The following is a 14,107-nucleotide window of genomic DNA, read 5'->3' as shown; positions in this document are numbered from 1 at the left end:
ACTGTCCCCAAGGACAATGTATATGCCATTAATCACACTGAATAAAGCAGATGCATTATTCATTTTTCTTTTCTTTTTGTTTGAGAAGCTTTTTTATCTCTCTTTTGGCCTTTCCAATGTACTTCGAAATGATTCCATGTTGCTTTAGTCCAGGAAGCAAGAGTAAGAAAGTCACTATCAGGTAGGAGAGACAGATGTTGTGGACTTGCTGTTCCACCCAAGCAACTGCAGCAAGAGAAATGATCATGGTCATGAAGTACATTTCAGGCTTTTCTTCCTTTCATGTAAAGAGGCATTTCCAGTAGCCCACAGCTCTGCGTCGTTTTTACGAGATTGCTGTAAATTTCATGGAATCACTGCTGTTGCTCAGTGGTCCATTTATTGGAGCCAGAAATTCCAGGCGCTAGAATGGGAACAAGGTAGTCAGCCAAGCACAAAAACATAACAAAACAGGAAACTCCTGACAGAACGGATGGATCTAGATAGCAGATAGTCAGAAACACCAAAGAAACCACACCCATGATGGCAGGTGGAAACCAGGCTCTTTCCCATTGGAGGACTTTATCTGCCATTAGCATCACTTCTCCCCATCCTTGAAGCTGCTCTTCCAGACTTGCAGTCTCTGCAGCCAGCTGGTTGGTGCTGGGATTATCTCCTTCTGCCATCGTTCCCGAGGTGCCCCCTCAGCGAGCCCAAGATGCCCCCAGAACTGGCCTTCCTCAGAGCCACTCACGACAACCCTAGCCTCCTGGGTATATCTTGATGAATATTAGAATACTAAAAGCTAAAAGACATCCTGTAGTAAAGATGTCTAGTTAACATTATTTAACCAAGAAATTCCCAAACTTATGTAACCACTGAACCTTTTTCTTTTCAGATAACACTGATTAATATCCCATGGGAAATTCCTTCAGCAACCACTGCTCTAAGGCTTCCTTCTCTATTGTACAATCCGCACAACTAAAATAACCTTGCATTTCCTTACCTAGAACATTATGGAAAAATCCACATATCTAATCCAATGGATTGGACAGTGGAGAAAAGAAAGTATAGAAAGATTGGGGAAAGAAGAGAGAAGGAAAGACTCAAAACCAAAGTAAGAGCAGGGAAAGCCGAAACCAAGGATGGTCCTTACAGTTGGCAACAAGCAAAATCACTGAGTCGAAAAAACGAAGGAGGGTCTGGCTGGGGTGCCCCTCATGGCGGCTGAGGTCTTGGAGACCTCCTTCAGATGGTCCTTCCTCCCCTCTCCTCTTCTTCACTATCCATCATTTCTCCTGCTCACACACCACTGCACCTGGAATCATGCCTCCCCATGCCAGGACCTGGAGAAGTGAGAGCAGGGTACCACTGGACCATATAGCCCCTGGCAAACCCATGGAATCAATAGGCCAGGGAGAAGGCACACCCTCCCCTCCCCTCATCTCCACCCTTCCTGTCTTGTGACTGAGGAATTTCCAGGAGTCAGGAGAGTCCCCAATACCCTGACAACCTCGATCTCCACCCTTGTGTTTTAAGAGGGGTTGGATTCCAAACAACAGGTCAATTCAGTCTAAAATCTGTAGCCAGGACCAAGTCCTCTAGGTTACCAGGCTGTCAAAATCCTTTGTTTGTGGGGCATTGTCATAGTTATAAAGCTCTCATCCTGGCTCTTTTTCTGTTTCCTATTTAAAAGAAAAATAAAAAAAGACCCTCCAAGGCACTGGTGTTTTCCTTCTCTTTCATCCCCCACTGTTGAGAAGTAAATTGGGCATTCTGGCTTCAAACACCAATGCTGGGGGCCCTAAGAGTGCAGAGATAAGATAGAGAAAGGCGCCATATTGAGAAGACCAGTTCCAGAGTCTCTTTTTTCATGCATAAGAGGAACCCATGTGGCAAAAGTTCAGTTGCCCCTCTGAGTGGCCATCCACGGGAAAGGGCAGTTCCGTGTTGTCAGCCACACAGTGGGGATGCCTGCAAGGCCACAGATGAACGCAGTGGTGCATTTGTATGCTGACAGCTCTCTTCTGGGAACTAGTGTCTGAAGGCCCAGTTGGGCTCCAATCAATGCAACCTTTCCAACCCGATACATTTTGTCTGAACTGTCATTTGACAGGGATCCGCCTGGTGCCACCACTTAGTTTTCTACCCAGCAAATATTTAACTGACATAAAAAGGAAGTAAAGTTAGGGATCTCCTTCTTTTTCTCAGCTGGACTCCGTACCCCCCCAGAGGCTGGCTGCTCTTTGTTGAACTGTTTGTCCTTTGCACTGGGAGGTTATGAATGTGGCATTTAAAGAGAGCAAAGCAATGTTGAAGGCTTCAGAGAGGTTAAGATTTCAGAGAAATCCTCTCACTTCCCCCAAGGAAAGGTCTCCTGAGCCTGGCTGGCTTGGAAATGTCTATATTTTAAATCAGAGGGAAAATAGTCTTGTGCTCTTGTCTAAGGTTCTAAAAAGTAACATTCCTTAGAGTAGTTGTATCACCTGCAGTATTCTGCACCCCATGGAAGGAATTTGAACAATTTAGGGCAAAAACCAAATGGTCCTTGGAACCAACCTGGACAAGGCAGAAAGTTATTAAAGGCAGAAAGCAAAGATGGGGTGTTTTCCAAGCTCCCTGCATGTAACATCACAGTGGATTCATTTTAAGCATCTTCAAGGCACAACCTGCACACCATTTTCATTGCTAGTGGCTCTCCTTAAGTGACGAAGTGGGGGCTTCATACCAGAAAGACCCCATATAACCCAGTATTTGTTTCTAGGCCCCAGGGGCCCATCATCTCCCTGCCTTGCTTGACTCCCTTCCTCTTTTGGACACACCCAAGCCACACCATCTACAAATAGCTGGGGCCATGCCCACACCACCCACTGTATTTTGTTCCATCCTTTACTTTCTTTCCCAAAAGACAATTTCCAAACTCAATATCAATGGCTCTCTGCATTGGATGCACATTGGGATTACCTGAGGAGTTTTTTAAGTATACCGATGCCTGGGTCCCACCCAGAGATTCTGATTGAACCTGAGTGGGGCGAAGCATGGGTAAGAGCGTTTTTTTTAAGTTCCCCAGGAGATTCCAGTCTGGGGCCAGGGTTCAGGACAGCTGCCTGTGGTCTTATATCAATAAATAGGCTCCCAATTGTTCATTTCTAAAAGAGCAAATTCCTACCTCTTGTTTATACAAAATGCTTTTTACCAGATCTCTTCGCTGCATGAGTTGGCGCTAACTTTGCTTCTGCGATACAGTAAAACTAGGTCTTCATTTCTCAAAAGAATGAAACGTGTTACTTCTGCCCTGCCCCTCCCCAGATTCACAGCCCATCATGGAATGAAAACAACCATATCTGTATGTGTGTGTGTATATATATATATATATATATATATATAGTTATCCACTAGAGCCTCTTCCCAATTCTGAAGTTGGGTTATTAGCCAGTATTTGCAGAAGAATCTCAAACCTGGTGATTCACATCTGATACTCAAATTGTAACAGGGGAAATAGAGAATCCTTTCAGAATGTTTAACATTCTCTTCAGACAAGAACAACTGCTGCTGATTTTGAGCTTGTTAGATGTTCCAGCTGCTGTTAAACTGTTGACTCATCTAATCTATACTAGGACTTTTCAAGCCTTCGTTACGTATGAATCCCCCTGGGACCTTGACAGATGTAGACTCTGATTCGGTAGCTCTGGGGCAAAGAGCCCACCCCAGAGTGTGCATTTCCAGCCAGCTCCCAGGTGATGCTGCTGGTCCCTTGCCCATATCTTGAGTAGCAAAGCTCTACTCCATGAACTTTTGAGGCCCCACTAGTGCCATTTCACACATGAGGAAGTTAGGGGGAAGGACCTATGAGAGGCAAGGTTCAAACCGAGGTCTCCCTGACCTGAAACCTTGTCCACTGTGCGAATCTGCCTCTTTGTAGTCTTTCTCACTGTGGCGTGTCCGTCTTTCAAAAGAGGTCTCACTTAAATCACATAATGATTTCTCTCCATGCAGATGAAGATGGAGGTAGATGCCCTGGTGGCAGAAAGACTCCTACTTTCTTGTCTTGGTCTTTCTTCCTGATCTCAGTCTTGATCTTACATGGCTCAAGAACCAGTAACTCTGAGGTTGGGGGTGAGGACTCAGCCACACCTTCTCTTTATTTAGTAAATACACTAGTTTTGTTGAAAGCATTTCCACCAAATTGAAACGCAAGTATGAAGAGATGAAAGTGGCCTGTGGCCACTAACTACCTTAGAGCTGAGATAGTCGACAGGATCTCTGTGAGAAGTCAGAAGGTCTTATTTCCAGTTTTTAGACCCTAGATCGCCTTGCTACATAACCAGATACAAAGGTCACAGCTACCTACTTTCCTGCCACCACCTTTCACGCAGCCGTGAAAGTGCCCTTGAGACTGTGTGCCTCAGTCTTGAGGGGGAGGGAGTCTCCTCTTCCATCATCATTTCAATACGCTTTTTCAAGAGCAAAAGCCAAGCTACATGCAAAACAGGTGGCAAAAATCATTCAGACCCAGAGTCAGAATGTAGTTGCTGGTGAAAAACCCCATAGTGCAACTTGTAAAACTTCTCGACGCTCTTAATCGGGGTGTGGGAACGTGTACAAAATGACGTTCAAATTCAGCATCTTCACTCCAGCCACGTTTGTTTTCCGAGATGGCCATTCCTGTTAGAATGGAGAATTTGCTTTATGATAATTGGGAGCTGTGCCCTCACGGTGAGGCAGTGTTTTCCTCGTAAATGCGAGAAAAGTTTTCAAAAACATCCACCCTTCTGAAGTTCTTGGCTGTCGTTTTATATTTCCTGTAAGTGTCACCTTGTATTTCCAGTAACTCAGGCACATCCTTGACACCAGCCCAATGTCTGCCTGATCCAACAGGCAGGTCCTGCTCATTAACATCCTCATCTTCAAAGAACAGAGACCTACCTGAACTTGTACAGATATCAGCCACTAGCCTTAGGACGCATATATGAATGCATGGGTTGACCTAAAAGAAAACAAATTGGGAAAATACACCCTTAAACCCTGCCAATGTGCATCCAACACATGGCTGGCTGTGGGCTTGCATTAGACCCTATGTGTGTATGTAGACTTTAAATCTTGTTTTTGTTTTGTTTTTCTTTTTGGCTGCACCGCGCGGCACGCCGGATCTGAGGTCCCCAACCAGGGATTGAACACACACCCCCTGCGGTGGAAGTGAGGAATCTTAACCACTAGACCTCCAGGGAAGTCCCTGTAGACTTTAAATCTTCAGTTATATGTATGCGTGTTCCATATTTGTGTGTAGACATCTCTGTGTTTCTTTGGTACATACATATGCACATATATATTTAAAATCTTTTTCAGAAACACCAACTCAGGGATTCAGTCAAGGGTCCACTTACAGGGTTATCCATGTAGTCTGGGCAAATCAGTGGAGTGTGTGCACAGAAGGAGAAATGACATTTTCTGGGGCTTTCCTTTCTTTCCTTTTCTGCCTGGGACATTTTGAGAGAATGACTAAGCAGTGCTGGAGATTATGAATTTGCTTAAGTGTGAATGGGTGATGGCTGGATGCCGCCCGGCCCTCCCCAAAGGTGATTGACTGGGACGGCAGGTCTTCACACTTGATGCCTGGATTTGACTCGGAAAGTCTGCCAAGTCTTTTACTCGGAAATTTATCTTAATTAGATCTGAAAGACCTGCCACAGCAGAATAGTCACACCGATTAAAATGAAAAACAGGAGAAATTACTGATCAAATTAATCATAATGTCGGGTTACAGCTGTAGGTCTGATGTAATTTGCCACTCCAGTGAGTTACATCGGCGCCGGCCCAGGAAAGGGAGCCGGCTTTGTGCTTATCCGTAACACCCGCCCGCTCCGGGCTGCCCGGCAGAAGGCTGATTCCATTCATTTTCCTGGCTTGCTCTGACCTCCCTGCTGCAACTAGAAACAAATCAGGCACCAGACAAATGGGGGTGGGGGGGGAGGTAAACGAGAACTAGTCTTTTACCCCAGCGATCCCACTATTTCAAAATGATGAGCTTCTAGAACTGAGCCCGCAGGCTTGGGGCTTTGTGCTTGCTGGGATTTTGGCTTTTGGTTTTTCCACTTAACCTCCTTTTAGTTTTACTTGTGGTGACCTGACATGGATTAGATGCAGAACGGGAATCAAAAGGTCAGAGGACAAAACCTTTGGCTCTAAGCCAGGAGAAAAAAACCTTTAGAAAAATCTCCTTGCCAACCTGCCTCTATGACTCCGGCATGGATTGAAATAATCTAAAGTGTCACAACAGAGGAGGAAGAAACCCAGCCTGTAAGAGCTCATTGTTCCCAGGAGGATATGGTCCTGGTATTCTAATTTTAAAATAAACACCACTTTACCCCATGCCCTGTGTTCTGGGTGGGAATGGAATATACAACTTTTTTTTAACAACTTTGTTGGAGTATAATTGCTTTACAATGGTGTGTTAGTTTCTGCTGTATAACGAAGTGAATCAGTTATACATATGCATATGTTCCCATATCTCTTCCCTCTTGCGTCTCCCTCCCTCCCACCGTCTCTATCCCACCCCTCTAGGTGGTCACAGAGCACCGAGCTGATCTCCCTGTGCTATGCGGCTGCTTCTCACTAGCTATTTTATGTTTGGTAGTGTATATATGTCCATGCCACTCTCTCACTTTGTCACAGCTTACCCTTCCCCGTCCCCATATCCTCAAGTCCATGCTCTAGTAGGTCTGTGTCTTTATTCCCATCTTACCCCTAGGTTCTTCATGACCTTTTTTTTTTTTTCTTAGATTCCATATATAAGTGTTAGCATACGGTATTTGTTTTTCTTTTTCTGACTTACTTCACTCTGTATGACAGACTCTAGGTCCATCCACCTCACTACAAATAACTCAATTTCGTTTCTTTTTATGGCTGAGTAATATTCCATTGTATATATGTGCCACATCTTCTTTATCCATTCATCTGTTGATGGACACTTAGAACACTCTATGACATAAATCACAGCAAAATCCTTTTTGACCCACCTCCTAGAGAAATGGAAATAAAAACAAAAAGAAACAAATGGGACCTAATGAAACTTAAAAGCTTTTGCACAGCAAAGGAAACCATAAACAAGAGCAAAAGGCAACCCTCAGAATGGGAGAAAATATTTGCAAATGAAGCAAGTGACAAAGGATCAATCTCCAAAATTTACAAGCAGCTCATGCAGCTCAATATCAAAAAAACAAACAACCGAATCCAAAAATGGGCAGAAGACCTAAATAGACATTTCTCCAAAGAAGATATACAGATTGCCAACAAACACAAGAAAGAATGCTCAACATCACTAATCATTAGAGAAATGCAAATCAAAACTACAATGAGGTATCACCTCACACCAGTCAGAATGGCCATCATCAAAAAATCTACAAACAATAAATGTTGGAGAAAAGGGAACACTCTTGCACTGCTGGTGGGAATGTGAATTGGTACAGCCACTATGGAGAACAGTATGGAGGTTCCTTAAAAAACTACAAATAGAACTACCATATGACCCAGCAATCCCACTACTGGGCATATACCCTGAGAAAACCATAATCAAAAAGAGTCATGTACCAAAATGTTCATTGCAGCTCTGTTTACAATAGCCAAGATATGGAAGCAACCTGTGTCCATCGACAATGAATACAACTTTTTTTTAAGAAAACATATCAGAGAGTCCAGATTCTTTCCAATGTCTAGCCCTGACACTGAGCTGTGACTCATGCAGTGCTTACGAAACCCATCTCCCTATCAGCAATACAAAGAAGGGGCCCTAAAGCACACCCCAGTCTAGACATTCCATGGAAATAATCAAAGGTTAGATTTTAGGGGCAATGTAGGACCTCTCTCCAACCAGTTCTGCTTGATCAGGGAACGAGATCAGCCTACCTGGGGGAAATCATCCTAAAACAGAGGTGACTGGGAAGGAACAGGAGTAGGAGGCCTTCTCCCCAGTCAATAGTTGGCAGGAAGACCTTCCTCTTTGACCTTATGATGGGTTGTCCGAATCCCATTTATTCATCCCTGGACTAGGTGCTTATACCCTTTTATCTCCAGTCTGAAAAGGCCCCCAATCCTTTCTCCATTCCACCAGGAATGAATCTGGTACATTTTGTAAATGAGGGAGATAGGCAGTCATAGAAGACAAGGTGGCCTTGGCACTCAAGAGGCTGCATCTTCTGGACCTTTCTATGGTTCCTAATGAAGATTCAGGTGGGACCACATGCCCAGATTGGGGAAGGATATAATAACTATATTTTGAATGATTATTATATTAGTTTAGTAGTTTGTAACAAGAATTTTGTAAAGAAAAAAAGGGGGGCTTTTGTTTAAATTATATACATAAAGACATACGTAGAGTTACATACAGACATAGATATAGAGATATAGAGAGAAGAGAGAGATTTATTCGCATATATATTTTTGTATGTATGTATGTATGTGTTGACTTGGGTTGTTAGAAGTATTTCTTACTATGGGGCAAGGTCAGAAGAATTTGAAAAACACTTCTTTGAAAGACCTAGCTCTGCAGGGGGACAGAGGTGGGAATTCTTAGACGTATAATAGCTCAGGAAGCAGATTTATCGGCATCCCAACATACTGGGATGAGCTCCTAAATGCTAAACGTCCTCCCCAACAGTCTCAAAAGAGAAAAACACTAATGCCAACCCCCAGACTCCCCCCGGCTGCACCACACATACACACATTGCAGGGGAATTCAAGATTCAGCATTATACCACTACCCAGGCGGCTGAAAACGCACATCAAATGAAGAGTTTAACACATCGATTAAACTGAGAAACAGAATAATGTATTAAAAGCTGACTAAGTTATCGCATCCAAAATGGAGAGAGAATTCTAAAGAGAAAGGGAAAGAGGGAGGGAGAAAATGGTTGGAAGGAAGCATGCCCCCCCCCCCCCCGCCCCGCACTGATGAACTGACTGTTTGCGGTTCCTGGAGGATTTACCCTGGGAAAAAGCTTTGTCCCCGGGAGCGGCAGGCCAGGAGCTGGGTCCTCGGGGCCCTGGTCAGAGGAATCGTGGGCTGTAGAGCTCCACGTCCGAGGGGCCTGGAACTTTCCTCCATTCTCCCACCTGGTCTGGCCCTGCCTTTTCCCTCATCTGGTCTTCATGATTCTGGTTTCTCCCTGATCCAATCCACTTTGCAAAGCACCAGCAAGCGAACCTCCCTAAGAGAACCCTCTGCTCACATCACCCTCGTGCTCGAGGCCCTCCTTTGGTCTTCTCAGCCTGGGTGCTCTGTCTACCCTTCACCCATCTCCCTTCTCCCTCCACTGCCCTCAGCCTCTTCCAGTGCCTGGTGCACCCATGCAGCCACCTTCCTGGCTTTGCGGGTGCTGGACCCATTGCCAGGAGTGCCCACTCTTCTCACCGGGTCCCTCCTGGTTCCCGTCACCCCCTACTCCTTCCCTGAAGCGCCCATGCTTGCCCAGCGCTCGATACTTGCTCTGTTCTCTGAACTCACATGATGGGCACTTAGCCTGTGCAATTTCAGTTGTTTGGTGTTTTTTTTTTCTTTTTTTTAATGGACAAATTTGTTATCTTGCTTGAATTATAAGCCCCTTAAGAACAGACACTAAGTCTCACACCTTCGTACATCCCAGGACTGTCAATAATTGTGGTAAGCGATGATTTCTCGTTTAACGGTTACCCATTTCACAAATCTGTAAGTGCCTGTGACCTGGCTATCTTAAATTTATTTGCAGAATGGCTCGATGAAGATAACAATTCCGAATGAAAGAAATGTTACCTATTTATTTTTATATTTAGGACAATGCCTGGCACATAGAGTAAGGGCCATAAGTAAGTAGATTTTATTATGACTGTGATCCCTTTGCAATTGTTTGCACCCTATATTTCTTTGCACTATCTTCTCAATGGGCTTTGGGAAATGCAGGCTTCATTTAGACTGCTTGAAATCGGCTTCTTTCATTTGGGAGGAACAAAGCAAGGACCATTTTCTAATTAATCTTTTGTTTCCTTTGCCCCATCATGTCAACAATGCATGATGGTTCTTGATATTCAGAATATAATAGACAGAGGAGAAGGCCTGGGAGCAGCAGGCCAGGAGCCGGGTCCATGGGGCCCTGGTCAGAGGAATCGTGGGCTGTAGAGCTCCACGTCCTTCTTAATATTTTATAGATCCGACTGATCTGTGAGTTAAATCGTATTTTTCAAAGCGTGGAAGTATTACAAAGCAGATAGACCAAGGACAAAGAAAGTGGATCTCCCACTGTGGGTGCACCTCAGGCCCCCAGCGCTGGATACCAGAGACTGTCAGATGACACACTCTGGCTGTCCCCAGCCCCACTGGTAGAGTGGACAAATACATACAGAATCTCCCAGTAGAAAAATGATGACATGATTTACAAAATAAAAACACTGTTGAGGGCTTCCCTGGTGGCGCGGTGGTTGAGAGTCCGCCTGCCGATGCAGGGGACACGGGTTCGTGCCCCAGTCCGGGAAGATCCCATGTGCCGTGGAGTGGCTGCGCCCGTGTGCCATGGCCGCTGAGCCTGCGCGTCCGGAGCCTGTGCTCTGCAACGGGAGAGGCCACAACAGTGAGAGGCCCGTGTACCGCAAAAAAAAAAAAAAAAAAACCCACTGTTGAGCATTCAACACACTCAAGGCGCAGTGCTCGGTGTTTTGTATGTGTTTTCCTACTTGCCTGGCAATCACTTACAGGCATAAGGAAACCAAGACTCAGAGAAGCTGGGAACTTGTCAGAGATGGAGCTGGGATTTGAGTCTGTCTGGCTTCAACCTGGGGGACCACACATGCCATTTTAACCAGGAGAATTTCTGCATCAATCTGTCTGTCCAGTGCAGTTACTAATAGCGACCATTCCATTCTCAGAACGGTCCTATTTGGGACAGTAAGTTATTTGGGCAACTTATCCCAAGTCATGCTCACTAGGCCACCTCCAGTGTTTACCCAAGCTGCCTCCCCCCTGACTTTACTCCACTACACGCCACAAAAGCCAAGACATTTGGATGTCTTCTTAATTTACTGAGAATATGGAACTAGTAGTGCTTATGAATATATTGTCTTCTTGCTACTTGACAACTTAACTAATAAGTTTTCAAAATGTGATCCTACATGAGACAAGAAAATCCTTGGATGAAGGGCCATAGGAGACACCTTCTTCCTCCAAATGATTTGGAAAAACCTAATGGGATTGTTCTTGGATCCTGGCCGAGGTGCCCAGTGCCATGCTTGCAGAACTATAATTTAGAACAGAGAGACTCCCCATCCCCCAAAAAGATGATGCTCAAGAAGGATAAACACATATATTGTAAGGAGAGGAAAAGAAATCATGCACACATATGAAAGGAGAACTAATGATTTTTTTTAAATCTCAAGGTGAACAAGAGCATAAAATGCAATGTTATTAAATGGTTTTTGCAGGGGACGTGCAGAAGGAGGGGCGCAGGTTCCATAAACAAAGCTGAGGGGTCCAGAGCACTGACTGCTCCAGCCTTTCTCCTTCTGGGTGGCTCCTGAGGCTGCTTCAGAGCAGTCCTGATTCCCAGATTGGCCACACATCAAAACCCCATGGGGAGATTCCTTCAACAAATAAATAGTAAGAAAAAGAGAGAGAGAGAGAGAAGGAGGAAGGTCCGGAGGATTGAACCTGTAGATCAAAAGACACAGAAACCAATTTCATTACGTGGACTTTGTTTAGATTACAATTCAAGCAAATTGTTAAAAGCAAAAAGAATGACATTTATGAGACAATTGGAAATGTGACCACTGACTGGAAATCTAATGATGTTAAGGAATTATTTTTAATATTTAATATTTTTAGGTGTGATGGTGGTATGTAGTCATTTTCTTAAGAATGTCTTTTAAAGATACATACTGAAATACTTACAAATGAAATAATAGGATGTCTGGAATTTCTTCTAAAAGGATATGGGAGCAAAACTAATATATGGGTGGGGTTGTTGGGTGGGTATAGATGAAAGAAGACTGACCATAAGTTGGTCATTATTCAAGCTGGGTGATGTGTCCATGGGAGTTAATTATACTCTTATGTCTTCTTTTATATTGTTTAAATTTTTCCATGAGAAAAAATTAAATAAAAAAGTTTTAATCACCCAGGGATTCTTTAATAATGGAGATTACCCTCACCCAACCTAAGAACTACAAAATCAGAGTCTTCGGGGGTAGAGCCAGTGGCTTTGATGATCAGCAAAGTTTGGGAACGCCTGCTCTATAGAATCGTGAACAATGTATTAGATCAAGATAGATTAGTTAAGGTTCAGGGGCAGTACACAGAAAAGGGGTTGATGGGTTAAGACACAATATCTTAAGAAACAGATTTTTCAGCTGAAAGATTAAGTAACTGACGATAGTTGTTAATATCTGAGAGGTTATAAAGACTACAAAATGTACTAGAAAACCAAAAATAGAAAAGGTCCTTCCAGTTCTCAAAAAGAAAAAAAAATGGGGGCTTCCCTGGTGGTGCAGTGGTTAGGAGCCCGCCTGCCGATGCAGGGGACATGGGTTCGTGCCCCGGTCTGGGAAGATCCCACATGCCACGGAGCAGCTGGGCCCGTGAGCCATGGCCACTGAGCCTGCGCGTCCAGAGCCTGTGCTCCGCAACGGGAGAGGCCACAACAGTGAGAGGCCCGCGTACCGCAAAAAAAAAAAAAAAAGAGGACTTCCTCTTCAATTGGGGTAGATTAAATACTTTGAGTACATTTATCTCTATATGCTCCTGAAACCCCACTACAATGGTACCAAGGGAAAAATGTTTTTAATTGTATAAATCTATAAGGGCAAAGAGAAGTGGAGAAAAGACAACAGTGGACAAGCAGTGTCAACAAACTTTTGGAAAAGCAGGAGGAGGAGTTAACTAAGCAGAGAAAGCTAAATACCAAGGGCCTGCGAGAGACACGATGAGAAAGGAGCAAGGCAGCTCTGGAGCCCTCAGAAGTCTCGCGGGTTGGAGATACCAGCTGTTGTGAAAGATGAGGGCGGAAGAGCATGTTGGGGAAAACAGAGGGATTGGTTAATGACTGTATGATGAACACTGAGATCCTCAGCTCCCTCCCCAGTCCAAGGAGACAGGCAACTAACTATCTCTCCAGCAGTTTAATGCGTGAGAAACTGAATGAGCCAGTTGAGACGTGGAGACATAGACATGGCTGTATGCTGGGGTGGAGTCCTTACTGATGAGCAGGGTATCAAGGGAAAGTTACATCCTGAATAATGAGACTTGGCCTTGTTGGGCCACTCAGGTCTGTACACAGGTGTTCAAATGTGCAGGTATCTCACCATCTCCCTACGTCACTCCCTCCCACCCCCGTAATTGGTGGATTCTTCTTGGGAGAAACTGCATAGCTAATCAGAGAGCAAAGACTCAGTTATCAATACCTCCAAAAGCATAGCCAGGTCCTGCCTTATTCTTATATATGAAAAGACAACAAAGAATGACTCAGTATTTCAGAAATGCCTTTGTCTGAACTCAGAAACCAAACCAAAACAGACTGGGGGGAAAAGGAATTCATAGAAAATAGAGACAACACAGGAAGGAGAAAAACTATATAAAAACTTCAAAATTAGTATCCTAGAGAATATTCATAGAGAAGACAGTGCATCTACAAAACACAGAATAGGTGCTACACACAAGGAACATTGAGAAAACAATTCAAAGAACATTTAGGTAATAGTTAAGGTAATTATAGCAGAAATTTTAGCAAAGTTTCAAAAATAAAGAAAATCTCTCAGAATGAAGAACAGAAGGACAAAGAAGTGGGGGAAAAAAAAAGAAAGAACAAGTAAGTAAAACAGGGAGGGAATAGCAGGGAGAGAATAGGAGGTCCAACTTCTAACCAACAGAAGAGAAAGAAAAAAAAAGAGATGAAATACCAAAAAAAAAAAAAAATTCAAGAAAAATTCTCAGATTTGAAGGATGTCATCTCTTTGAAAGTCCCACTGAATGCATAACCTAATAAATGGAAAAGGACCTTTTCAAGCACATCATTATAAACATTCTCCAGAGAGAAAAAAATTATAGATGAAATACAAGGAATCAGGAATGAGAGGAGCATTGCGTTTCAGTACGTGAGCTTGATGGTCCTGTCCA

General features: G+C 43.9%; 1 protein-coding gene and 1 pseudogene across 2 annotated transcripts in view; one reads left to right on the top strand and one right to left on the bottom strand.

Annotated features, from left to right (window-relative positions):
* Positions 1-14,107, top strand: part of POU6F2 (POU class 6 homeobox 2) — a 360,760-nt gene that overhangs the window by 251,251 nt on the left and 95,402 nt on the right. The gene's annotated exons all lie outside the window — the stretch shown is intronic.
* Positions 56-668, bottom strand: LOC114901859 (annotated as a pseudogene).

This window comes from Monodon monoceros, unplaced genomic scaffold (assembly GCF_005190385.1).
Source record: "Monodon monoceros isolate NGI ecotype Baffin Bay Population unplaced genomic scaffold, NGI_Narwhal_1 Super_Scaffold_2, whole genome shotgun sequence".
Lineage (NCBI taxonomy): Eukaryota > Metazoa > Chordata > Mammalia > Artiodactyla > Monodontidae > Monodon > Monodon monoceros.
The sequence above is the reverse complement of the archived record's forward strand: the minus strand, read 5'-3'. Positions and strand labels throughout refer to the sequence as shown.